Source organism: Sinocyclocheilus grahami, unplaced genomic scaffold (genome assembly GCF_001515645.1).
Source record: "Sinocyclocheilus grahami isolate Dianchi unplaced genomic scaffold, SAMN03320097.WGS_v1.1 scaffold173.1, whole genome shotgun sequence".
Classification (NCBI taxonomy): Eukaryota; Metazoa; Chordata; class Actinopteri; order Cypriniformes; family Cyprinidae; genus Sinocyclocheilus; species Sinocyclocheilus grahami.
In genome coordinates, this window is record NW_015505352.1 from 536,895 (window position 1) to 547,065 (window position 10,171).

Here is a 10,171-nt window from a genome sequence, read left to right on the forward strand (position 1 = left end):
TTGTATTAAGCAATATCCACATCTAAAATTATGCTCTGCCCACGTGGTTTTATTTTTCTGGGAATCAACCCACAAACATATTTCCTGTGTTCCACTGTGCTTTTTGTCTGGGGTGTGATTCAGTGCTCAACATGCGCCCACCTGCTCTGATGTCTCTGTATTACTCAACCTCTGCTCCTGGGCCATAGTGCAGATGCCTCAATGAAAGGGTGTGCTGGGGTCCGAAGGGATGTTATGTTAGGATCAGAGCTAATTCTGTTCTCTGACCTCGAGCGTGTAATGGGTCAGAACTACACATCTGGGCAGGCCAGGGTCACAACGTGTGTCATTTTCATGTTGGACTGCAGTTACATTCTCAGATTATGTAATCAAAGGTTGGGTAAGAGCTCTTGTTGAAAAGATTTAAAATCCACATAGTATAAAATGTACCAGAAAAGCATCCCCCTGGAAATCTGGGGTGGTTCGTGTTCTATCTTTCCAAGAATGTTTCCCTCAGGCCACTACATAAACATTCAGTGACTGCAAACTGCAAACTATTAGTCATTACTATCAGTGTAATTTCCATGTCATTTCCACATGCACACACATTGTTTAGTGACAGCTTGTTCAATTACATCTCATTAGTCATCGGGAAGCGTGTCTGGAGAGGCTGCAGGTTAGTGGATGTCATGACTTTGGAATGAAGTTCAGTTGGGAATGATCCCTGTCATCAGACCAGCTACAGGGCTCGGACAAGGTAAAACCTGTTCCTCTCGAAGTCAGTCTGCTCACCTCATCCTGGTCCACCTTATTTTTTGCTTTTTTGATAGTAATGGTGATCTCTTCATGGCTGAATCCTGAATCTTGCCAGCAATAGAGGGCAGTGTTGAGCAGTACTGTGTGATGTCTTCTGCATCAGTGGTCACACTCTCTGAGTGTGAGTGGAAAGTGATTCTTTACTAATCTATCTGCAAATGCCTTCATTTTCATTTTTGCTAATTTTTAGTGGAGTATGGAGTGTAAAATGTCAAATGTAAAATCAGTTCATCACATTATAGATATGTTCCACTAATATCTGACAACCAGAAAGTGTCCTTTTTGTCTTCATTTACTTTTTTCTTTTTGTCTTTATTGTCTTCATTGTCTTTATTTTTATCATCTTTTTATGAAATGTTTTTCTTGGAAAGTGTGTTTGTGCTATATTTTCTATACCAAATTGTTAACGGCAGCCATTTACTTCCATAGTATTTATTTTTCATACTATGGTAGTCAATAGCTACTGTCAACTGTTTGGTTACCAACATTCTTCAAAATATCTTCTTTTGTGTTTAACAGAGCTGAGAGAAATTCATACAGGTTTGGAAGAACTTGAGGGTGAGTAAATGATGACTGAATTTTCATTTTTGGGTGAACTATCCCTTTAAATGACCAATTAGTCTTTTAAGGACGCTTACAGTGTGCAGGTCAGACATATTATGGTAATGTAGTGAGTTTAAATAAGAACTCAGAATAAACCGGAGTAAATATGTGAAGTAAATATGTTTTCCCATCCACAGATTGTTGGTGGCTGCCAGGGTGTTGTTATGCACTTGCTTAGTTATTCAGAACGGTTGTTGGCACATTACTTTGTGATTGCAAGAGCGGTTTCTAGGTTTTTACATACTTGACCAAGCCGAGTGACCTTTCAAATTTAGTCATTTTTTAAAGAAATTCAAACAATAAATACCATTTTGTGGCTCTTTAATGTGTTGTGATATTTTATTTCAACCGTGGAAAGACATCAGTACACACCATTTCAAAGTCCACTGAAGTTACTCTGCTGTCTGATTTATTTGTCGGACAAAACGGTGGATTCTGCCATATGATTGGTCAGATTGCCTGTCAATCAAGCTCCCTGCAAAGGGTCAATTAGTTTTTTTTTTCTTATTTAGTATTTTTACAATTCTGTAAAAGATTCTCACCAGACTCATCCACTCAATAAATGTATATAATTTACAGTAATTTAATCAAATGTTGTAATATGAGATGCATGAGACATTAGAGGACCTGTGAAATTAATTCACCATTTCTCAGTAGACAGAACAGCTCAGCTTCAGCTGAGATAATAGTGACAGGAGTCTCAGTCCAGGGGGTGCATGAGGTCTTCATTCGGCTCTTATCCTCTGGCCTTGAGAAGGTTATGGGATATTAGTGAGCTCACAGGTGGCAGCTGTATCACAGACAGTCCCTTCACTGCCAGCATTCTCACTTCCACCTCTTTTCCTGGTGTCAACATACGTCTGGTGTGAAAGTCTCACCCTCAAAATTCCCTCAAATTCTTCCAAGCATGAGGCTCGGAATGAAGGGAATGATGTGTTATTAAACAAACAGCCGATCATCATCTCTCTTGCAGCTTCAAGGCAGCTTGTTGAGTCTGTCAAGGGAAATGCATGTAGGTTTTCTCATTTCTGAGGTGGAATTCAAGGTGAACCATCACAAGCTGTTGTCATTAGGTTAGAAACATTGCTGTTACATAGATAAATGACAGAGAAAATATTAAATCCTGAATTCTAAACTGTATTGAACACTGGATTTACATTTTCTAATTAAATGTGATTTGTCCATAAGACCAAGTCAAAAATAGCCCTTTATTTTATTAATATATTGATAATGGTATAGGTCACCCATAATCATAGGCCAGCATGTCTGAGTTGCAGATCTTATTCTGTCCTGATTCTAATGAAATCAGTAAAGAATCATATTTTAGGCTGAGTGCTTGTATTTGGGGGGTTCAGGTGGAGCTCAGTATGTAATGACAGTTTTGATTGTTGTCTGGGGGTTTGGGGGGCCTGAGCATCTGCTCAGGAGACTTTAAAGAGTATCTCTATTGATTTCCTTTCACTCCAATTAACAGGACAGTTTGTATAGTGCAATAGAGCTTGTACACAATGTCCATTTGTGCTCCCTCAGTAGGTCCTCCTTGAAGATGACAAAATCAAAATGTACATTTATTGCACAGTTTGAGCATTATATTTTCATAAGGCAGACAGCTGATTAAATCAGGAGCTTTTCTTCATGGTGTATATTTCCCTTAAATGAAATTCAGTTCTTTGTTTAGAATCTACCTCTATTCAAATCAAATACTTGAAAGGAATTTCATACTCATGAAGGTAAAATATGCATATATCTACTGTAATGTACTATAACTTTCCTCTAGAATTGATCCTCTGTCAGTCAGCTGCTCTGAAACTCAACTAGGTTTCAAATGAAGATTTATTTAGTGGAAGAAGCTCAATATGGACTCTCAGCCTTGTGTTTTATCTCTAAACAGGTATGTAGCTCTACCCTGATGGTTTTACACACTCGTGGCCAAAAAAAAGTGAACACATTTATTTCCTCAGTAAGCAAAAAGGTCATGTCTAAATGTCACTTATAATGTTCGCAGTTTCTTTTCTGCTTTTTAATAATATCACTTGTCAGTTCATCAGATGACTCATTTGAACAATGTTACAATAGTTCAAGTTGTCTAAGCTGTCCAGACAGTCCAAGTTAGCTAAGTAATTAGCCTCATTTGCTTGCAGATGCATAGAGTAATTGTCTTAATGAGTCGTTTTTAGTTTGTTTGTTTTTATTTATTTTTTGGTTTATCAGTAAAAGCATCTAAGCAGTCTTAAAATTAGATGACTTGATAAGCAAAAATGATGTAAGAAAATAAGATTGTTTTTAGAAATTACATATTTTACTTATGCATATTTTACTTATCCTATTGAAAACAGTTTATTTTGTTTCACTGGAAATAGTTTTAGGATATTATAAGGATGTTTAGATACTGTGTCTTATATGGATATTTCTGTATTATAGGCTGCATATCTGACCATGGCTCTGTAATGAACAAATTAGACTAATGTACAATGGATTGTTCATTATTTGTAAGTAATTTAAAATGGACAAAATTGGAAAATGTATTCACATTGCTATTATATCCTTAGGACATGTCCTGCTAAGTCAAGCTGTCTCAGGTCCAGGTATGCTGTGATGATGGTCCCTCCCAGAAATACCATGACCCTGACACCCCTTATGAAGGTATGTGCCTACAGGACATCACTGTCCATTCCCCATAATAGACCATCACCTTGTGTTTGAGTCATACTTAACATATTAGTAACACTGTATGTAAAAAAAGAATGATACATTTCTACCTTACATTTAACCCTTGTATTATGTTCGATTTCTGGGTATGATTTTAATGGAGCGGTTCAAATTGACCCTAATTGCCTTCAATGCAATTCCCTAAATATCAAATTATTAAAAACAAGAAGGAATCGTTTACGAACAGAAACATTTTAATATCTGTATTTGTCACACAGTGCAAACAATGAATATCAAAAAGTAAGATTTTTAAAAATGTGTGGAACCACATTTTTTAATCCCTTAACTGTTGAATTTATTCACTGATAAAATAGATAACATCAGAAATACAATAACAAATTTAGATTCTACAGTGTCTAGTACTTCAACTTCATTCATCGCACCTAAAGAAAAACTGCAGTGCTTTACAAATATAGGACAGGAAGAGCTAAATAAACCTATCACTGCATCTAAACCAACAACATGCCTATTAGATGCTGTACTATCTAAATTTCTGCAAGATTTTGTTACCTGTTGCAGAAGAACCGCTTCTCAATATTATTAACTCATCGTTATCTTTAGGTCACATCCCAAAACCATTCAAGCTGGCGGTTATTAAGCCTCTTAGTAAGAAACCACAACTAGATCCTAATGTCTAAAATTTGAGAAAAAGTTGTGTCTGTTCAATTGTGCACCTTCTTACAAAAAAATTATCTCTATGAAGAATTTCAGTCAGGTTTCAGGCCCCACCATAGCACAGAAACTGCACTTGTTAAAATTACAAATGACTTGCTTCTTGCATCAGACCAAAGCTGCATATCATTGCTAGTTTTACTTGATCTTTGTGCTGCGTTCGACACTATAGATCATGACATACTCATAGATCGATTACAAAACAATAAGGTATTCAATGGCAGGCTTTAAGGTGGTTTAGATCCTACCTGTTTGATCGCTACCACTTTGTTTATTTAAACGGTGAGTCATCTCAATTATCACCAGTAAAGTATGGAGTGCCACAAGGATCTGTCCTAGGTCCTCTGCTATTTTCAATATACATGTTGCCCCTTGGTAATATTATTAGAAAATACGGGATTAGTTTCCACTGTTATACCGATGATACTGGAACAAATCATTTTTGCTTGGTTGGAACAGCAGCTATGTTAATTATATCTCTATTTGTTTCTCTGTTTCTGCCATGGTACTGACATCCTGTGGTAACTAGAAATTACACAAGCTTCAGTCTGGACCCAGCCCTTATAAAGACCTGAGATGACCGAACACCTGAGAAGAGATGATGCCAACCCCTCAGAGGACCTCAGATGATGCCAACCTTGAAACAACATAAACTAACAAATTTTGCTACAAGTTTGATTGCAACATATAATAATTGCTGTTAATAGCGTTCATCGTCTGTTTGATTACGTCATTAACTGAATTTTACCGTACATTTCTGCCATATGTACATCAATTTGACAGTCACCACTGATAAGCTACTACTAAATATATTGTAGAAATTTATTTTTCTGTAATGCTGCTTTGCAACGATTTGTATCGTGAAAAGCGCTATACAAATAAACTTGAATTTAATTGAATTTTATTGAAATATTAGCTCGCTTTTACCACTTTTAGTCTGAGAAAGTCTTTTTCAGCACTGAAAACAATGAGAAAAGCTTTCCAGGGTAGTAAAACACCAACATAATAACATTTACCCAAGAAATATATTTAATTTGGGTCTGTACAGTTGCCTTGAAACAAAAAATAGTGGGTCAAATTGACCTGCGAACATCAAAATCGTCAGAAAATTATTTGTGTGCACTTCAAAACACATCAGCGTATCTTCACTTTGCATGCATGTTCATGGCCCTAAATGAGAAAAGTCACAAAATATCAAGAATAAAATCACAGATTAACTGGTATTTCCGACAGCTCGAAAATCAAAATGGGTCAAATTGACCCGGAACATAATACAAGGGTTAAATTTGTTATAATGTTACCATAGCAAAGTCCTATATTAGGACTAGCTTTATAATTTAACATCTGCTTTCATTTTTTTCCAGGATTATTCAAAAGTGCTCTTGTGTGGTGAAGCTCTCAGGAGGAATCCAGGATTTATCAAAGTAAGTTGTTGCCTCCCACCTCGCAACTCTGACATTGTTGTGTCTTTGTCTTCACTGTAAAATCCAATAGTTTACCTTACTTAGATTTAGTTAGTTATCTTTACTTAGTTGTTATACTTACTAGGTTTTATTAAGTTACAGCTACTTTCAAGGCAAATAAAACAATTTGCTTACTGTTTTGAGTGACACTTACTTAAAATATTCAAGTAGCCACAAAGGAACCAATGACATTAATAAACCAATGAGAGGCAGCAGTGCACTAATATGTTGCTAATGTGCAACATAACAACAGCAGAAGAAGAAAAGAAAACCAGTCTTAATAGACTTTTCACTCATTTCCTCCATGTCTGCAATTATCTTTCACTAGTTGCATTCACTCGTTTCCCAAAGTCATCTTGAATGTTGAATTCTCAATACAACTGAAATATTTGAAAGAACATCACATAAGCTAACTTTATAAATTGATGTTGATTTTCCTAAAATGTGTTTTTTTTAACTTCCCATTATAGTGATTAGCAGTCCCTTTGGTTGGGCACTTTGAACTTGGTTGACATTGCTATAATTTACTGCCTGTTAATACAGTAATGCATCAAGAACTCAGAGTTATAGGATTTCAAAGGAAGAAAAGTAATAAATAGGTTGCTTTTAGAAAGCGATCTATCTTCTAATTAAAGCATTAGTACATTAGTGTATTAATTTTGAGTGTTCATTAATCAACTTTATCAAAAACTTTTTCATAAAGACCCTGAGATGCTTTTTTTTGGGTTTATATAATTCTTAAATCGTGTGTGGTAACATGCTAAAGTCACACACAGACTTAAACATTCATCACGTGAACCACAACAATGGTAACAATTCAATTTAATTTATTTTCATTACTTGTAACAATAGCCATTTTATTTGCTCTTTTTGTTGTGCTGCTACTGACACAAGACAGCAAATAAAATCAACAACTATAAAACAAAGCAACTGCATAATTTATTCATGCCGCAATGCACTCTGGGAGTCAGTGAGTAGCTATACTAAGTCATGAGTAAACCTAAATGAAAGGATCAAGTACCCCCTACAGTTCTTTTTTAGTTACTAGAACTCTCGTGTAAGTAAACTATACTAACTAAGCATCTGTCAGTACAACATACTATTGCTATTTCACTTTACTTAGTTTTTTCAAGGCAATCGGTTTGCATGCTTTTTTTTAAGTAAGCCCAACTAATTAGATTTTACAGTGTTGGCTCTCTCCTCTCTATTGTTTTCCCCTGTTGCTTTATTTTTCATTGAGCATGGTGATAACGCTTCTGAGGAATTCTGAAGGTTTGGGCTGGGAAGGTCATGTGAAAACTTGTCCTGGTGGGTCTGCTGCTGTGGAAGGAGAGTACTGAACATTGGTCATACTGACTACATTTCTACATTAAGTTTATTTCAATGTATTATTTCAGTATTAGTGTATGATTCGTGGAGGCTGCATTCCCAAATATACATGGTGTGTAAATGTATGTAATATGCAGTAGATGCAGCAATAAAGCAGCAAGAACATGTCTAAGCTGCAGTAGTACTGAAGTACAGGGTCAGAGGTTAGTAGTGAAGGGTTATGATCATTGCAGAGTGGACTGTCATCAGCAGAGAAGAAACCGTTTCTGAGTGTACTGCTTATATACCCTTACCACTTTCAGCACATAAGGGAAGAAATGGTATTTGACGTGGATTTGATGCCTGATGATTTAATGAGCTTCGTGTCAGCGGAAATTCTGACTTCCTGCTGGAGTGCAGCTGTCATGCCGTAGGTCAGGATGAGACTGACCAGACGCTCCTTTTTTTTTTTCCTAAGATGGTCTAGTATTTGAGACTTTTATGTGTTCCTACTTATTTGTACTTTATAACAGTACTCATTCTTTTTTATTGTAGGTATTTAAATAATTGCAGTTATTTCAAGCACATTTTCATCTGTCAGGTATAAAACACGCAGTCATACTTCACTCTTTTCTCTTGACGTTAATACTTTCAGTGAAATTACATAATCGCACAAATTAGAAAATGAAGTTTCTGTTCAAAATGTGTAGAGTTCTCCTAAGTATTTTATGTAGTGTATCATCTCTCATTTATGTCATAGAACGTCTAGGTTACTTGTGTAACCCTCGTTCCCTGAAGGAGGGAACGGAGACGTTACGTCAGTGACTGACGAATTGGGATCTCGCCCGAGAGCCCAATCACCTTCGAGTGTTAACTAAACAAGCCAATGACAGTTGGCGTGCGTGGGCAGGAAACGACCGCATCCAGAAACGCACGAGCGGGAAGCCATCTTTAAAAAGACGCCCGTCGCTCGTGAAGCTCTTTTAGAAATAGCTCTTTTAGAATTTTTGGAAACACTCTTTTAGAGAGAGCGCTGAAGCGCCCAGGGGAGGTCGCGGCAAGACCACAGAATGAAAGCTGCAGCCCGCCGAGATTTCAGCAGCCTGAATGGCAACCCCCGCTGATACGCCGTCACACCAACGCCAGCTGTTTCTCTCGAACACTCGCGGAGATTCCTCCTGAAGAAGGCTCGGCTCCGAAGCGAAAAGCTGATGTGCGTTTGCACGCGCTCTCCTTTTATACCCGCGCTGCGGGGCGGGGTGCGCGTGGCGAAACACGCACGCCAACTGTCATTGGCTTGTTTAGTTAACACTCGAAGGTGATTGGGCTCTCGGGCGAGATCCCAATTCGTCAGTCACTGACGTAACGTAGAACGTGACTGACTGAATGGGAACTGCTTTACACATCTATATGCCTTCTCTTTACCCTAAATAGTGTCACTGAGTTCATAATGTCTGAAGACTTATAAACCACTGTTTATAAATTAGGCCTTATTAAAAACACATACTTTTTAATTTATATAGTTTATTATTATTTAACAAAATCAGTAAAAATATTAATAGAATATATTATTAAATTATATTATAATGTGATAAAATGTGTGTACACTACCCTTCAAAAAGCCAGTAAGATGAATAAGTCTCTTATTCTTTCCAAGGCTGCTGTTATTTGATGCAGTAATAGTGTGAAATATTATTACAATTTAAAATAAGGGTTTTCTATTTTTATATGTATTTTAAATGTAATTAATTCTTGTGATTGCAAAGCTGAATTTTCAGCAGCCATTATTCCAGTCTTCAGTGTTATATGATTCAGAAATCTATTTTTTTTTTATTACAGTAGGTGTTCAAGACACATTTCTTATTATTACTGTTGAAAACAGCTGTGCAGCTTAATATTTTTTCTCAGGATTCCTTGATGAATAGAAAGTTTAAAAGAACAGCATTTACCTGAAATAAAATTTACTTGGAAAGGTTTACTTGAAAAAAATACCTGAAATAAAAACAGTTTGTAACTTTATAAATGTCTTTACTCTGACTTTTAATCAGGAATCAGGAATGGGATTTATAAAAACAAACAAAAAATCCTTTCTTGACTTGGCCTGAGGTTAATTTAGTTGGTGTGATTCTGTAACTTGTTCCTACTAAATAGGAAGTTTCTTTTTTGAACTTTTCATTCCATCTCCACTGTGACTGTAAACAGGGAACATTGATGCTGTTTGTTCCACAGGAGAATGTAATCCCAGATATAACTAGGCCTAACTGACATTTCCCTTTCTGTGACGGCTCTGGCTCTGAGACAAAAACTGAATGTGCCGCCCACCCGAGTCCAGAACACAGGGGTCTTCGCATCACTCCCTCTCATCCACCAATATCAAAGTATTCCCTGCTGTGTACAGACACAAACACAACAGAACGGCCAAAAGAACACATACATAAATGTGCTGATATGAGGCCAGAGAGATCAAAGCATTACAGAGCTGTGCTTGTGAGGTTACATTTATCTCCTATTTAGGATATTTTTCTTACAAAAACGCATCGATTTGCTACAGGAGGCCTTTGTTCACCCCCCCCCCCCCCCGAGCGGTGTGGGGACTATCTTTTTTTTTTGTTTTGGGGGTG